Below are 17,172 nucleotides of genomic sequence, written 5' to 3' on the forward strand. Positions count from 1 at the left end.
GATGCCACTTAGTCTGGTATCTCAGCTTGACCATTTCACCTTGGTGACCCTGCTAGGAAACCAGACTAGTGAAACAGTATAGCCTCTTGCAACACTGGGCTTGGCTTCTGACACTCTTAAAACCCCCTCAGTGTTAAGTTGCACATCCAAAAGGGGGTATCTCTACTCTTGCTGGTTTTATATAAATTTATATGTATTCCTCCAGTCCCCCATAGAATCATAAACGAGATGCTAACAAACTTCTGGCCACTCCAGTCTCAGAATGAAACCCTAATTGGTAGAACAAAAACTTACTAGGTAGAGATGTTATACTATGGATTTGTGTTCATTGCTGTGATTTTCAAGTGCAGTCCCAGCTTTTCTATTTGCTGATTCTTTGGGTTCAGACTCATCATTACAAATAGTAAATGTAAATCTGGGCAAAACGTGACTAGGAGATGAATAAGTATATATCATTACTACTTTTTCCCATGCAATTGTCCTCTGAAGTCCATGTTGTGGGCTAAATCTGAGACAATTTGTGATATGAAAGTCATCTAAAAGCCTTAGCTATAATACCATCAGGCAGAGTTGGAAAAAAGATCTTATGAAAACTACATACCTGAGTTGGGAAGCTGAGTCTTGATTTGGCTAATAGACAGTGTAGTAGTTTGTAGAAGCCTAAGGCTATTATCTGAAATATACTTCCTAGTGATCGCCATTAGCAGCAACAACATGTATCATCCACTGAGAGTTCTTGGGATTATTTGCACAAAGAGCACATTTTACAACATTATGATCTGGCACTATGCCATATAACTCTTGAAGCTGTAAGAAGTTCAACAGCAAACAGAAATTAAAGGGCTACTGCTGAGAACAGATTGCCCTTGATTTAAAAAACAAAAAAGAAAAGAAAAAAACTAAAACAAAAACTGGTGCCCAGGAAACCTTGTGGCACTTTCTGTTGTTGTAGTACAAATAGATGAACTGTTGAGCCTATATACTATGTGAGCAACAGCTATGTGAAGAACTATCAAAATATTTGCTGAGGCAACCCTTCTGTTTAGTAATACTTTTTCTTAATAAATATCTTTGTCCTGTTTGGATTATATTTTTTATTCAGAAAGACAGTAATCCTCCAGAATGGCAGATCTCTTTTTGATGTGCACATAATTATCAGTTTTAACATGAGCCAGTGGTGTGTTGGTCCAGACTTTTATAAATGTAGGATGTAATTATCCAATGTTCCATGTTTCTTTAAAGGGCAAATCTAAAAGTGAATATGGAATAATGCAGCAGTGGCCAGACTTGCTCAACTGAAAAGCCACATACAGTAAATGTAAGATGTTTGAGAGCCGGCAAGACATGAACAAATATTTATGTATTTATTATGGCCAAACAAACATTGCTACAATCATCAGGCTAGTTACTGCTAGTAGAGGTCTTGTGAATCTCCGTCTTGGCTGTGAGTTGTTAAAACTTGTTCTCTGCAGGGCATCTTGTAAATGCTGACTGGGCTTCTATCTGAGGCTCAGAGCAGAAGTGAGACAATTGAAGTACCACAATTGGTTATCATAAAAGGAGACTCAGCTCTCATTCCCTACTTATGTTTCTGCTCAGATTAAAACTTGCATCAGGCTTTTTCAGCCCCTCTGCAAGCCACAAAACAAAACTCAAAGAGCCGCATGCGGCTCACAAGCCTCAGTTTGGACATGCCTGGTATAATGGTTAAGTTTGCCCAACTGGGACTCAGGAGATCTGAGTTCTAGTATACATTCAGCCATGAAGCACTGAGTTCTAGTACACATAACTTTGGGCCAGACACCGCTTCTCAGTCTAGCACAGCTCATTGAGTTGCTGAAAAGATAACATGGAGAGCAGGGGAACTTTGTGAACTGTCATGGGTTCTTTGTAACAAGAAGAAAGGTGGGATATACATGTAATGTGATAATAATTCAGTAAATGGGATATGTAACACAAACCTATATATCTTTACTTGTTAAGTACTAATGAATTCAATGGGCTTACTCCTGAGTAAAAACAAAGGCTATGATGCAGCTTAAGGATCACTGAATCTGATAGTACCACAAACAAGCTTCCAAAAACACTTAACTGAGTAGGTTACTTCATGTGTGGTGTGATGTTTAAAAGGTCCTCTGTCCTTCCATACGTAGTGAATAAGTGCATTTTCAAGTAAGCACAACCTATCCTGGCAATAAGCCATGGGGAGTTGGTTGTTGTATGAACAACCTATGGTGGTCTTCCTACATGTTCCCCCCCCCCCCCCAACACACACTTTTGCAAAATTGTTTGCACTTGCCATGGCTTTTTTGGTCCTTTCACCTTTCCCAGCTTTTTTCCCCAGAGATTGCAAAAACTGATGGCTACTGAAAGGCTCTTCAAAGTGTTAAAAGTGTAGCTCATTTATCACCCCATTTTCTTTTTCCACTCAAATGTGCAGATCCTTTTTTGTACTTTATACATTTCTTTCAGTCAGACTTGCACAAGTGTGCACTTGTACACATTTGTAGTTCTGAAAGGCATGCCAGAGGGGTGTCTGCTGTCGAAGTGCAGCAGACACCCTTTGGGACATTGACTCACTAAGGTTGCCAAGAATTTAATTTTTCACGCTTTCTTAACATCTTTCAAAGGGCAAGCTGTCAAGAGAAACCAATGTCATGGATTATCTTTGTTCCCAAAAAGGAGGTAGCCACTAAATCATCTCCTTTACACCAAAATCTTCAAGGGGATATATTGGACCATACTTTTGTGAGGTTCCTCTCACTTTTCAACCCTTTCCCAAGAGTATAGGTGGCCAGAAATGTGGGAAATTACCCCATTTTTTATGAATGTCAAAATGCCAGTTTCTTTTAAGAGATTTTGTTCCTCCTGACAGGTCACCCATAGTTTTTGAAAAGGGACATATGCATTCATACCTGCATTTTCACAAGAAAAAGGCCTATCTGGAAGCATCTTTGGTCTCAGGTAGCTATCAACTAGTGTCCAAACCAGTGATGATCAGTGACACAACCAGCTGGTTCACCTCTTTGCAGGGTTGTTAATAAGCTGCAGTATCTTGTTAACTATCATTTATATGTTAGCTATTGCCATCCAGTTTTTATAATCAGCCTAACTGGTATGGCTTGCTGTGATGTCAAAACTAAACAGGAGTGGTAGCTAACAAGCTATGCAACAGAACAGCCTCAGCCCTTTGAAAGACTGGGAGTCAGTGCAGCTGATGAAGATGTGACATCACATGATCGGATCAGCGGTTCCAGTTAGTAGCCTAGCAGCATTGGCTAGGATCTGCTGGGAATTGTAGGCCTTTCTTTTGTCTAAGCATGCATAGGATTGTGTGGTAAATCACTTAAAATTGGCAATTTAATATTATTAAGCAACCCTGGCTTTCAGATCAACCAAAAGTCTTTTCTGTATATACAGAACTGTTTTCTTCTTAAAGATCTTTGCATATATTTAGCACCTTTGTCATTCACACTTCCTTGCTATCCTGTTGTCATTAATAGAAAGAAAACACACACCACTTATCACGCTTCATACCATTTGGAGCAGAATTCTGCTGCCTCTTTGTCATCAGATAAAAAACATCAGGACTTACTAATGAATAGGCATGCATAGCCTTGCACTGCAGCGCTAATTAATGGAATCTTGTGACTGAACTCAGTGGTACTGAGTTAGTAATTCTGTCCATACCCACCCAGGAGTAGGTCCCACTGAAGTCTTCTCAACAGATAACATAAGATTGCACTGTAAGCTTCTTCCCTCCCCACTTCTTTTTTCCATTATTCCTCCCTTGTTTCCAATATATCTAATCTTATAGAAAATAGTGTCTTATTCTGAATTTCAATATGTCAAATTTACAAGATATGTTTAAATTCCATATTTAACCTATAGAAGAATGTAAGATCATATTCTATCTTATACTACATACAATGACATTCAATATATTTCCAAGAACTGCATCATAGTATCTTTGCTTATACCAATGCACATTTCACTAGCAATGTCAACATGTATTCAGTATTCGGAATGAGGCAGACTAAAGTTTCTCGAAGTACTAGGGCAGTAATCTTATGCAGGCATGCTGGGAAATAACTCCCATTGAACTCTGTGGGGCTTCAAGGCTCCCTGTAAACATGCACTAGGTGAAATTTCCTCCTTTCTTTGATCCATGGCCGACTTGTATTTGTCTTCTTAAATCTCAGTTAGGAGTTTTAAAATATACAATTCTCTCTAGTATAGTTCATTTGGTTAGTTCCCTGTATTCTAGACAGCAGGAAACAGCTGGAGAGGAATCAGTGAGCTATAAGAAAAAAAGCTTTTTGCTTCTGCCAGCGCCTACTGGCAATAGAGCCTCTCTAGGAAGAAACATACTTTCCTGTCCTTTGGCTTCAGAGCTGCTGCAGTGTGTGTGCACGCGCGTCTCTCTATGCAGCACTGTGAGATTTAACATTCCTACAAAAGGAAACGGCACACGTACAGGATAACCACGAACGCTATCTGGTAAGGAATTCTTCTGTCAGATTCTAAAATTTGTGGTAGGAAAAGCAGGAGGAATAGTCAGTACTGCTTGGAAGCTATTCTGCTGCATGCTTTTTATGTAAGGGTTGCAGACTTGGATGATTATCTGATGGTCTGACTGCAAGAGACACCTCCCCTTTCCCTGCCCTCAGAGTCCTGCTTTTGTACAGTTAATTCACATAAACTTTCATACAAGGAGGGAATTAGAATTGTGTTTTCTCTTTTTAATGACACAGATATGCAGCCTCTTCCTTTTCTTATGGATGATTCACCCACAGCAAATCTCAATTGATACATTGCCATAATGGAGCTAGCAAAATCCCCCTGCCCTCAAGCGAATCAAGACCATGCTTCTGAATCTGAAAGCATATCAGTGTGATGAAATAATCCGGGAGGGTAAGGAGAGCTGAAGGTAGTGGAACTGTGCAGTCTTTGAGCTTTCAAACATTATGAAGGCAGTCTTTCCAAGGATGATCTTGGTTGCCAAAAAAACTTTCATATTATGAAAAGGTGGGTGAGTGGGAAGATGAAGGAAATACTAAATGTCTGTAGGAGGAGGTGTGGGTGTGTCTGACTGAGGTGAGAGAGAACGTGATAGAGAAATGGAAAGCATGTTAAGTGTGTGCATACTGAAGGGATGCAGATCAGGTAAAATCTGTTTCTGCAAAAGGAGTTTCGTATTTATTTTAAGGAGGCAGTCTGTCATCTAGAACACATTTATTTGGAGCTAACAGCTCAATCCTATTTACGTTTACTTAGAAGCAAGTCTCACTGAATTCAGTGGTACATAATTCGAGATACATAACCTAAACCCACTGAAAGAAATTTTCTGGCGAGTAAACAGGGCTAGTATAGGGCTCTGCAGTGTAAAGTGAACTCTTTTGAAAAGGCTGCAAAACCTTCACATGCTTGCTTTAGAGTAAATCCATCTGAACACAGCCGGACTTAATTTTGCATAAACGTGCCATAGGATTGGGTTGTATGGCAGAAACAGGTGACTGCGGGCATGGATGGGGGAGCCTGCCTTGAAGGAAGGTGGAGTTTGAAAGGAGTGGCTGATTTATTTCCAAGAAAGGTTAACATATGCTGGAGCGGATTGATTTTGAAGCCACATTCTAAAGTAGTTCCATGGAAGCCGAATTGTAGAATATATCTAGCAATTTTACATTCTGTTGTGTTTGGGAATGTGAATGTAAAGGCATAGAATAGCTGATGTGACAAGTTGTATTTGCAGCAACAGTAGGATTTCGGAGGTAAAGTGGAATAACTGGCTTTTTAATGTAGAGAATGGGAGAGTTGCATGGTGAACGTGAAGAAAATATGGAGTAGCATTAGCTGAGAGGTGACTGCAGGAAGAGGAAAGAAGTGAATGGGCCTGGGGTGGGGATAGAGAACACGAGAGGGGTGCAAATAAATCCGAGAGACTTAATCCTTTGTTTTGGAATGACTTTATTTACGAACAGACGAGGTAAAAGCGATAACAAAAGCCAAACAAAAAAAGCGCGAAGCGTTTGCCTACAGCCTAGGACATACAATGCAAGGGAACGTAGGGACAAACCTGCATGTGTGAACCCTTTACTAGAGCCGTCTCGAGTTGCTCAAAATCAAGGTGGGTGGAGGAACTCGAACCGTGCGTGCCACGTGGGGCTGGTGTTAATCCAGGCTAGAAAGCAACTTTTAATGTGCATTCAACGCTTGGGGGATTAAATATTCGTCGTAGGGGTGCGACGCTTGCGAAAACAACCCTCGGTCAACTATCATCACGGAAACGTTTCCGCAGCCCAGTCTACTAAGCGTTTAAGGATCGACCCCGGAGTGGTTGCGTGAAGCAGGAAGGCGGGGAGGTGGGACTCCACGTCCTGGCGAAGACGGCGACATGAGCTTGAAAGGGACGCGGCGGGGGGAGATGAGGGACGTTTTGTGGGCACTCCGCGCCAGTAGGTCCGCCCCTCCAGCTCGGCCGATTGAGGAGCCTCCGCCCCTCACGCGTCGCCCACCGCCGCTGTGAGATAACAACAGACCTTCCCCTTTGGCCATTTCCTCGTTTGCAGAGGATCGGAAGAACTGTGGGGCGGGAGTGTCTTTTCCGTGGCGTTGCATCCCGGAACGGGGGCGGCTGCACTGCAGCTATTGCCTGCAGCCGACTCGCCACTTTCACCCGTCCATTTTGAGAGGTGTTGCAGAGGGGGAAGGAAGATTCAAACTTGAACGAACGTTGGCGGCGCTCCTCTGCTCGGGGCAGGGCCGGGGCGGGGCGGGCCGGGGCGGGCTGAGGGACGCGAGGGAATCAATGAGAGCTGCGGCGCCTCTGCCAGATTGTGCTTCGCCCGCAGTGCCGGCGAGGGGAGGAGCCTGCGCGACCCTTCCTGCCAGAAAGTGAGGAGCCTTCGCCTCGCCACTCCCGCTCGTGGCTGCGGCCTGGCCCGCCCCTCCGCCGTAGGAGGTGCTGCTGCTCCAGCGAGCCAGCCAGAGCCGCGCAGACAGCAAGAGGGAAACACAAAGGCGCGGGTGCTGCTGAGGTGAGCCCCCTCCTTGCACCCCTTCCTGGCCAGGGGAGCAGTAGGTGAGCACTTAGGGATGCGGAGGTGGGGTGGGCCGGAGAGCAGCTTTTCTCTCTCTCACCCTCCTAATTCTCTCGCTCAACTTGGGTGGAAGAGTCAAAGTGTTGTGGGAACTGTCGCTTGGGGGACGGGGTGTTTTTCTTTTTGAAAGAGAGAATGTATCTTGGTGTATTTACAACAGCTCTGGAACTCAGTTCTGCTCCTTTCCCAAAGCAGATTAAATAGCTTTCAGCTCTCCCCCCACCTTGAAACCTCGCTAACTGATGAGAGGTGTTACTCCATTGGGTGGTGTTTTGGGGCACTATTTCGCATGCTGAAACGCTGAGGTGGTTACTGATAAATTGCTGATGGAAAAAGAGCTGCTTGCCCACTCCAGTTTTGGGGTCATCTTTACCTAGATTTGGGCACCATTCGGGACTTGCTGCCGAGCGATTCTATCCTAAGTTTTGATCAGAATTGTCCTTTTGCTTTTTTGGAATGGTTTGCAATCTTTTTCAGCCTGAAAATTTCATTTAGATTTAGAGGCACTGATGTGACTTTATGGTAATTATTCAGGCTTAATGGAAGAATTACACTTGCTTCACCTTCATGCATCCTTTGGGAAATGTAGCTTAGTCATATATGCCCTCTATCTATTCTGGCAACAACTATGTTTCAACTAGCAACTGGTGCAAATGATTTAATGTCCCACCTTGTGGTTAATTGGCATAATATCCTTCACTTTGTGTATGGTCTATTCCTGCTGACACTGGGCCAATATTCAGTTTGTTATTTTGTGCAATTTTCTCGGGTTTGTTTTCTATCTTTCATGGTCAGGGGATCTACTCTTGGCACAGGGAGACTTTATTGGGTGTTGTTGGATGGCGTACATTGTTCTGTGTTGGTACTCTTGCCAAATGTGCATGGAGTGAACTGATTTTTTTGTGGGTCTTAATGGGGCTGTGCATGTTCTGTGTTGGTACTCTTGCCAAATGGGCATGGAGTGAACTGATTATTTTGCGGGTCTTAATGGGGCTGTGCATGCTGTTAATTTTATGTTATGAGTTGGGGGTGGTTGGAGTGCATCCCTGTATTTTGTTGGGATTCCCTATAGCGGGTAGGATATGAACTAATCTTGCCACTCTTGTAACTTGCCCTGTTCTCTTGGGTCAGGCTTCTTATAGGCTTGTACAGCTCACTCTATGCACAGTTGAATGTAGGAATACTGGAGATATAAAAGACCTAGCACTAAGGCTGAACCAGGATTACTGGGTGGCAGGTCAAAATTAGTGTTTTGGTACCAGGAAAGAATGTTTGCTACTCAACCTACTGTGTGTTTCCTTGGAGTCATCTGGGCTGTAAAGTCAATTGCAAGTTTGGACATTATTCTATCCAGCTGTGCCACTCATTGAAATTACATGTGCTTGGGTTCTCCATTAAAAAAAAAAAAAATCTTGACCACTTGCGGTCTGTTTTTTTTACAGCTTGCGTGTAGAAGTCATAAGACATTTTCTTATAGGGCACATCTGGACTGAGAAGATAAGATAAATATTTTGTCAGCTTACTGTGGCAGCTTTTCTGAGAAGGTTTTATTCCAGTAGTTGATCATTACCTCCATTCAGTTTTTCTATCAAAATAATGTATTACTGAATTTGTTATTTATTGGGTTATTTTGTGTTAAAATGAAATTTCATCCAAGTATTGTAGGTGCTACAAAAAAAGTTTTGTGTGACCACTAAAAATACCTGTTGGTTGCTTTGTGCAATTAATACATAGCAAGTGTGCCCTCTGCACAGATTGTGTATATGCCAGCATTGGTTAGAGGGGCTATATTTCTGTTATGACTTGATGAATGACAAGATGTTAAATGAAAATAAGAGAAATTTCACTTACTTAGATCACTCAAGTCCTTTGGTTTAATAAATAGATAGGCAAAGTCAATATGCGGCAGGACTGTGCAAACACAGTTTACCTGCTATGTAATTGTGACCTGCCAAATTCTTAAAGCCCTGCTCAAAAACACTTACTCCTTATCTTTGCAACCCAAAAAATATAGCAAAAAAAGGACATTTATAAAGTCCCTGGGGTCCACCATATATGCTTGGGGAGCAGTATTTGGCATAGTAGGTCCTTAGTTTGGGGGCTTGGTATACACCAGGGGTGGCCAAACTCAGTTTTGGGAGCCGCATGTGACTGTTCATTTTTCAGCTTGCTGTTTGCTTGCTGTGGATGCCTGCTTCTGGCTTGACATCCCCTGTTGCCACAGCCTGCAGGTACCTGCTTGCTGTGCTCCACTGTTGCTGCTGCCTGTGGGTGACTCTCAAACATCTGACATTTACTGTATGTGGCTCTTCCACTGACAATGTCTGGCAACCCCTCATATACACTGACCTTGTATAACTTTGCTCAGAAGCATTCAAAAAAGAATATTGCATCTGCTTGTGTGAATGCATCCTCCTGGGAATATTGTGCTTGGGACTGTGAATGAGGATGTGTATTATAGTTTCAGGAAAATAGTGGATATTATGAACTGGCTTGATTCAGTGCTAATACTTATTGCTTCATGCTAAATATTACCATGTGAAAAGGTTTGGTAGGCAGAAAAACTAGAGATTGTCCATGGTGAAATTGTAGGAGATAATATTTTGCATACATTGGTGTAGGAAATCCAAGTGCTGGACTGATAGACTACTACTTTTCATTTTTCCTGTTCTACTTTCATAATAAATGTTGATGTGCATTGTTTTTACGAGAGTTACACAAAGATAAGTGTTCAGCTTAGTCTCTCAATTGTAAAAGTAACTTATAGAATGCTACTTTTTTCTTGGCTTTTATACTATATGGCAATCACTGAATTAAAATAAAATGCCTCTGCTTAGAAAACTAGGGGATCATATAAACAGAGTCTAGCAGTGAACTGAGTAACTTGACCAGGGAGAAATTACGGAGTGTATGTTTGAAGCCTGGAGATCCACAGTTTTATCTAAATATATTTTATCCTTCATTGTACAAGTGGGGTAATATTGAGATTTTTTTGGTAATTGGGTTCATAATGGACCTAGTGCAAGATTTTATCACATTGATTAAGTGTGGTTCATAATTGTATATACTATCAAGAAAAGAATTAAACAAGACAAAAGGACTTTCTCATATAAAAGAAGCCTGGGGAATTCATGTTCTGAAGTAGCTGGTTCTTCAAAAACTTTGATAAAAATCAGAATATAATTTACCCAATTGCCATAAATTCAACTGTGCATTTGGATCTTCCCATTTAAAACTTTGAAGAAGTGATGGCACTTGCCAGGCTCCAAACACTTAGCAACAATAAAAAGAGAATCTACTTGTTAAAAGCAGCTATGCCTGCCATAGTTCTAGACTGCCAGTTTCTGTATTGTGGTAATTCCATATTCTTTTAGTTGCATTGCAGTTGTAGCCATACAGATGTTCAGACCCTGTGACATTGGCTGCTAGCCAAGATGCAGCATTCATCCTAACTCTGCAGGTGTCCATGATTCTCTGATTGATGGAAGCTGCCAATGAATGGTAGAGAATGAATCACTCTGTAATTGTTCTGTTTCCTTCCAGGTAGTATTTGGTACTTAGCTTAAGAATAAATAATGTACAGTAAAGTGACTGAGTAAGCTTTAGGGGTGGATTGTATAATGCCCATAGTTATGAAGTTGGCTTTAGATGACCTAAGAAACACATCTTGATTTTCTGGTTTTGTCTGATTTTTTTTTTTTTTTTTTTTTTAGTATAAGCCTGAGGTACCTTTCAGTCTTATAATTTTGATATTATAAGACTGAAATTTTGATCAATGTTTTAAGGAGAAATTGAAATCTTGATATATGATGGACGCTTCTACTACATAAAGTATGTTCCACTGCCATAGTTATTTTCTTGTTTTTGAGCAATCTTCAAAAGTAGTGTATAGCTTGAAAGTTGGTGACAGGTAAATTGGCATCCTAAAAGGGCAAAGGAAACTGAGGCAGGAATCCTATAGATCTTTCCCAACCTGGTGGCCTTTAGAGGCACTTGGACAACTCACAGAATTCCTATCTAGCAGAACCGTTGACTGGGAATTATGGGTGTTGCAGTCCAAACATGTCTGGAAGGCACAAGGTTGGCAAAGCTGCTGAGCGTAAGCCTGATTGACTTGTACTTGCTTTTGAGTAGTCATACAGGATTGTGCTGTTAGAGACTTAGAAGTATATCTGTATACTTTTTATTCAAAGATGAATAGAAAATATCTGACCATTTTGAATAGCAGTTTCTTTTCAAAGCTAAAGATACTCTAAATGTCAAATTTTGTTCTCTTTGATCCAATAGAAAGATCTAAAATAGTGCAGAAATTGTGAGTTTTGTAGGATCCAAGAAGGCATCTAATGAGAGTGCCTTCTCTCACTGAGGATTTTCTCCCATCTGTATGGAACTGTTGCCAGCTATAATGAGAAATGTTCCTAAAATTGTAGGCATTCAAACTGGAATAGCAATGCACAAACTTTTGCGAAATACCACTAGTAGTCCTGGTTAAGCTAAGAATGTTCTTTGAACAGCTAAGCAGGGATGTCATGAATAGGACATTTTGGAGGGCTTTCATTCAGAGTTGCCTACGTTGGAGATGACTTGACAACACAAAACAGTAACAGGAATTTCCTTATTTTAAAATTTAGACAAGCAGATGCAAGCAGCAAGAAGGCAGGACTAGTAGATTCATCTCCAAAAGTACGCTTTCTAAAAAGGTGAAAACTGTTGCTTAGATTTAAAGCTTTAAGCCTCAAATAATATTCTGTACCCAACACAGCTGCAATAGTAACATTCCTTATGAAGAGTGGTTGTGCCAAAGTGGTTTGGGATAAGTGGGATATTGTGCATTTTATACTTTGCTGCTCCTTTTATAGAAGAGACACTTTTGATTAGATTTATTCTGCAAAATGGAAATGCATATATTTGTTTAGAGTTCATAGTTCAGTGCTACATGAACAAGCCCTGATATAAGCATGAGCAGGCATAGAAGGCATCCATTTTTAGAAGCTAGGTTTTTTTCTTCAAATCTAAGAAGTTATTGTTAGTTTCAAACTTCCATTTTATGCAACTGACTTGTTTGGATAATTAACATTAATTGCAATTCCTGGCCCAGGTAAAACAACAAACAATAACTGGTTGCGCTTTGAGCACTGTGCCCGCAGTGGAACCAATAGGTATGAGTTGATGCTTAAACTTTCCATGCTGATGGATAGTCAAGAGCTATTAAAATCTTTTTAAAAGCTTTTAATAGTGCTACCCTATTAATGCCTATTTAGAATTAAGTTCCATTGAATTAAGCCTGGAAACTGACTGCTGGGTAACTATGTATATTATTGTAGCAATCATCTATTCCTAAAGATTACCATGTAGCTCCTTAATAGTCATTTTCCAAGATGACAATCTGCAATTTTAATATTGCCATTATTAGTCATAAAAGCATACATGATAGAACATCTGTAGTTCTTTCAGGTATTTTCAAGCACATTGTTTACTTTATTCTCAGACTTTATTCTTTTACCTTATTCTCATGCAAACTTAATATATTTATCTAAGCAAAGTCTTAAAGTAATATTCGTGGAATACAATATTGCTTAAGTTGCTTAGGGAACAAGTTTCATATTTCTGAAATAAAGGTCTTGGCTACTCAGTACTTAACTAAAGAAGGTGGGTTTAGGTAGCCTAGTGCAGCTCCAAGTTTATCTGACTGATTTCTGTCTAGGAACTGTAGACCCCAGACAGAGCAATCTGAAGAGAGGTCTTGGAGGAGTGGAGCAGCAGATCCTCCACTACATCCCAAGCCTTACTCGCTTGCATCAACCAAACTGAAAGGTGATTTGGTATTATTTCGGTTGGGAAATTTGTAGGACTTTGAATCCTAGAAATCAGTAGGAGTCCTACAAAGCTGCTGATGTCCCTCTCCCAAGTGCTACATTCCAGGGCCTTCCAGCTACCACAGGAAGGACTTTTCTGCCCACAGAAATTTGTTTGAACAGAATGGGGCTCCTCCTATCCTATATTTCTGATAGGATAATGTCTGAAACATCTGCTCTGAGTTCACCAAATTAAGTAATGTAAGTCACATTGTCTAACTTTTTTAAAAGTTGCAACTTACAACATTACCAAAGTTATCTTTGTCCATATTTAATTGGAACGCCTCATTTATTTCATCCTCAGAATTATTGTACCAGATTGCTGTGTTTTTTGAGTGATAGTTAGGTGTGTATCTAAATACTCATTTTGCTTGCTTCTCTTAATCTTTACTCCCCCTGCTACTTACTGATGCACTTTAACTTCTAACAGTTTTTTTGCCCAGTGCATTGTGAATTCTAAAGATGAATCTCATCCAGGATGAATGCAGTTAGAATGTGCAACATAATCTAAGTAACCATTTTTATTCTGTGACAAATGACATGAGATGTTAAACACTAGGTTTAGCAGAATATTTATCAATACTGTCAATAACAATCACTGGGGGCCTCAATTATATTTTAGACTGTGTTGTGGAGGGGGGAGGAGATAATTCTTCCCGTTCACATGGTGGTCTGGTCAAAACTGCCTCGCCTCTGCCCTATTGCTGTTCACTCCTGTGCCAAATAGCAGCTAGGAAGTTTTCATCTTCAAAATGGTACAGAAAGAAATACTTTAAATCCCTGTCAATGCATATGAAAATTCCAAACCTCACTGGGACCCCAGAGCCTGCTATTTACAGCAATTTACTCACATGCTGCTTCAAGTCACGTGCTTAACATTATGTGTTTTGCTGCAAGAGTGCACTATGTGTTAATTAGTGCATAGACTTACTTTTAAAAATGAAAGTCTTAGCTTCCTGATATAAATATTGATAGGCTACCAAGTATTTAATGTATAAGAGCTGAGGTTATCTAGTCTTAAATTATAAATTTTGTTTGATTGCTATTTTTTTTTCACTTCTAAAGACACTATTTACATGGTTCCCCTGATTTCTGTTGCTCAGAGTGGCATTGTAAAGCTCTAATGTATCAGGCAAATAAAGGAAGAGTGTAGTGTTTTGTTTGTAGTGTACTTCCTTCCTGGCCACTTCCACATCTTCCCAAGAAATCTTATTTAAACCTGGGGCTGATGAATAGTAATGACTCAATTGAAATCTTGTTATGATACATTTGCCTAAATGGAAAGATTATTTGTTTGTATAAGTGGTGCTTGAACAGATGTTAAAAAATACCATATTCTTAACAAAAACATATTGTGCTCTTATAATCTTACAGAAGTCTACTGTAGAACGATTTCCCAAATGTCCTCTTATTGTAAAATGAGTTTTCACCCATTATCTAGCTAGCTGCTTTTCTGTTCTCGCTCTCTCTCTCTCTTGCATGCTTGTTCTCTCTTCCACTTATACACACACCTGCAACTTAAGCTTCTGTGAAATTAAATGTCGGAGCAGTAGTATGGTACTAAAACAAAATATAATGTACTTTCAATGCCCATTTTGGCATCTTTTAAAGAAGGCTAGTGTTTTGTCTTAATTTGTCTTCCTTCTTGTACTTAGAGGGCTGAAATTGGTTGCCTAAGTGCTTTGCATAACAGGAGGAGTGTTGAGGTGATCTTCACCTCTGTGATCTTCTGTAACCTCGAAGTTTAGAGAGTTATTGATAAACTTGGATTGCACCATAAGGTAATTGAATACTCTCCCAAAATTGTATTTCTCATCACTAATATATAATTATATATCAGTATATAACATCTCCCTGCAATAATAAACTTATATGATCCCATACTTAGCAATTTTGGAATTAAATGGGTTTCTATATAAACAGGGATCTCCTGTTTACAAAGAAATTGATACACTTATAAGGAGACAAAATATCTGAAAACAGCAGCAAACAAAAATGACCCCCCAAAAGTTTCTGCTTTTCTATAGTTTAGAGTAAATATTCAAAAGATGAGAATTAAGATTAGGACATTCACGCAAGGAGCTGAAGCACAACTGTTTTTCATCAGATAGTAGTATCACTAATAGACAAATATCATCGAAGCATCTGGACACCTACTACATCAAACAATTGAACTCTTAAGTCAAAATACCCCAAATGTATTGGGCTGCCAATGACAGTGATTAATTTTATGTACCGCCTATATCTGACCCACAGCTACAGAGTTCAGGTGCAGAGAAGTAAGAAAAGGTCCACATGTTTGCCCATTCCGATGCAGTGCCCAGCTATATGGGATCAGGTCACAGAAACGCAACTCCCACATGGCTGTATATAAAGGATATCATTTTGAACACACAATGGAATGATAAGAGAAACTAAACTATACTGAGCAACTTCAGTCAAACTGAAGGGAAAACAATGGCAAGCAATATTTTTTTCCATAAACACCATGTGCTACTGAAGCTAAATGGAAACACGTGGAAACACAGATACAACTCTAGCTTAAAGAATGCACTCTGTATTACTTTTCTGCAGATCTATGAAATCTGGGCTTTCTCACAATACTCAATCAAGTATGACAGAACTTGGTAAGTGTCTGAGAAAGGGAGAAGACAGTCATCCTGTTTACACATTCATCATAAGCAAGACTTGATGGCTTATTTAAACTGAAATTTGCCTGGGCATGGTTTGTTGTGTCATCCAAACCTGGGCAGCATGGCTTATGCAGGGACAGGATAACTCTGAAATAGCCCCCAATTAGCCCAGTAATAGATCGTGGGTTATGTCACATGGTTTAGAATAACACAGAAAGCTTCACCCAGGCTTAAACAAGTCACCATGGCTTGTTTAAACTCAGTGATCGTACAATTACAGTCATTCTGAAGATGTGCCATAAGGTTTTAAAAAATGCACAAACCCCTCCCTTCTGTAAACGGCATGGGAAGGGTTCAGGAAGAAGGAAAGGGGGAAATAATGTTTTTATTTCCTACTTTGCAGAAAACTGCACCAGATATATATCAGTCTTGGAGGAGGAATTTTTTAAAAGCTCATCAGGTAGCTAATCAGTGACACAATCAGAATAAACTATAATCAGATTTAAAATTCCCAGGTAAATGGAGGCATTTTAACATGGTGCCTAAAGGAATACAATGTTTATGCTAGTCATATCTCTTTTGAGAGGGCAGAAGTTTGGTCTTCCAGATGTTTGACTGTAACTCACATCAGCTATAACTGGCACAGCCAGTGATGGAGGATGATGGAATTGCAGTCCAACAACATCTAGAGCACCATAAGTTCTTCATCATGGTTTCTGTGCATCACATTTATTAAAAACTATTTTAACCCATCCACCACTAGCATCTTAGTATGGCTTACAGTATGAACTCTGCACCTGTGTGAGGCCTGTTGTTGGGAGGATTTTCCTAGCTGAACTTGTTTTGGCAGGAGCTTACCAACCCCTTCTTTAATGGTAAGCACCAACAGTACCTTGAGTTGGGCTTACAAGTAAATAAGCAGTCAATATTTTTCAGAATTGGTACAATATGATTCAACTTACTCATACCAGTTAGAATTCAGTTGTTGAATTTAAACTTCTTCACAGTCTTCATTGCCAGCCTTTGGATAATGTATTACAGCAGCCTTTCTCAACTTAGTACCCTTTGGATGGTTTGGATTACAACTCTCATCATTCAGGATTATTGCTCATGCTTTATATGGCTGAGGGGTGTTGCAGTCTAAAATATCTGGATGACACCAGGTCCAAAAAGTTCCGTTACAGTGAAAGGAGAAGCATATCAACTGGCATGGATTTAATCTTGTGCTCCAAAATGGGGAATTTGGTCTTCTGGCTTGGAATTTGGTAGCATAATCAGAACTGAGTCTTGGTTTTTGTCACTGTAAGCTTCTAAATAAAATACTTATTAAGAAAAGTATTAAATAGACTATACGTCTAAAGTAAGTTGGAAACTTGGATTTGTTTTCAACATTGAACAGTAGTATTTATAATGGATTAGTTTAATAACATATATTTCATGTGTACAATATTACTTCCTCCTTGCCTTGAATAGCTGCTTCCAGAATGTAGAATGTAGGGGCAGAAGGACATGGCAGATCCAATTTTACATGTGATAAGTGCAATTAAATTGGAATTCTTATGGATTTGTTAAAGCTGAAACATT

At 40.0% G+C, this 17,172-nt stretch overlaps 1 protein-coding gene across 6 annotated transcripts in view; it reads left to right on the forward strand.

Moving 5' to 3' along the window:
* Nucleotides 1–4,481: 4,481 nt before the first annotated feature.
* Nucleotides 4,482–17,172, forward strand: part of ADD3 (adducin 3) — a 123,560-nt gene continuing 110,869 nt past the window's right edge. The window contains exon 1 of one of the 6 annotated variants that reach the window (XM_044438372.1): nt 4,482–4,500. The gene's annotated coding sequence lies outside the window, so the exon portion shown is untranslated. Of the gene's footprint in view, nt 4,501–6,921; nt 7,082–17,172 lie in introns of those variants that run through there. The other 5 variants (XM_044438398.1, XM_044438381.1, XM_044438346.1 and 2 more) reach the window with 5 other exon arrangements.

The sequence above is a fragment of the Varanus komodoensis genome, unplaced genomic scaffold (genome assembly GCF_004798865.1).
Source record: "Varanus komodoensis strain SLA01 unplaced genomic scaffold, ASM479886v1 scaffold1, whole genome shotgun sequence".
NCBI classification, from domain to species: Eukaryota; Metazoa; Chordata; class Lepidosauria; order Squamata; family Varanidae; genus Varanus; species Varanus komodoensis.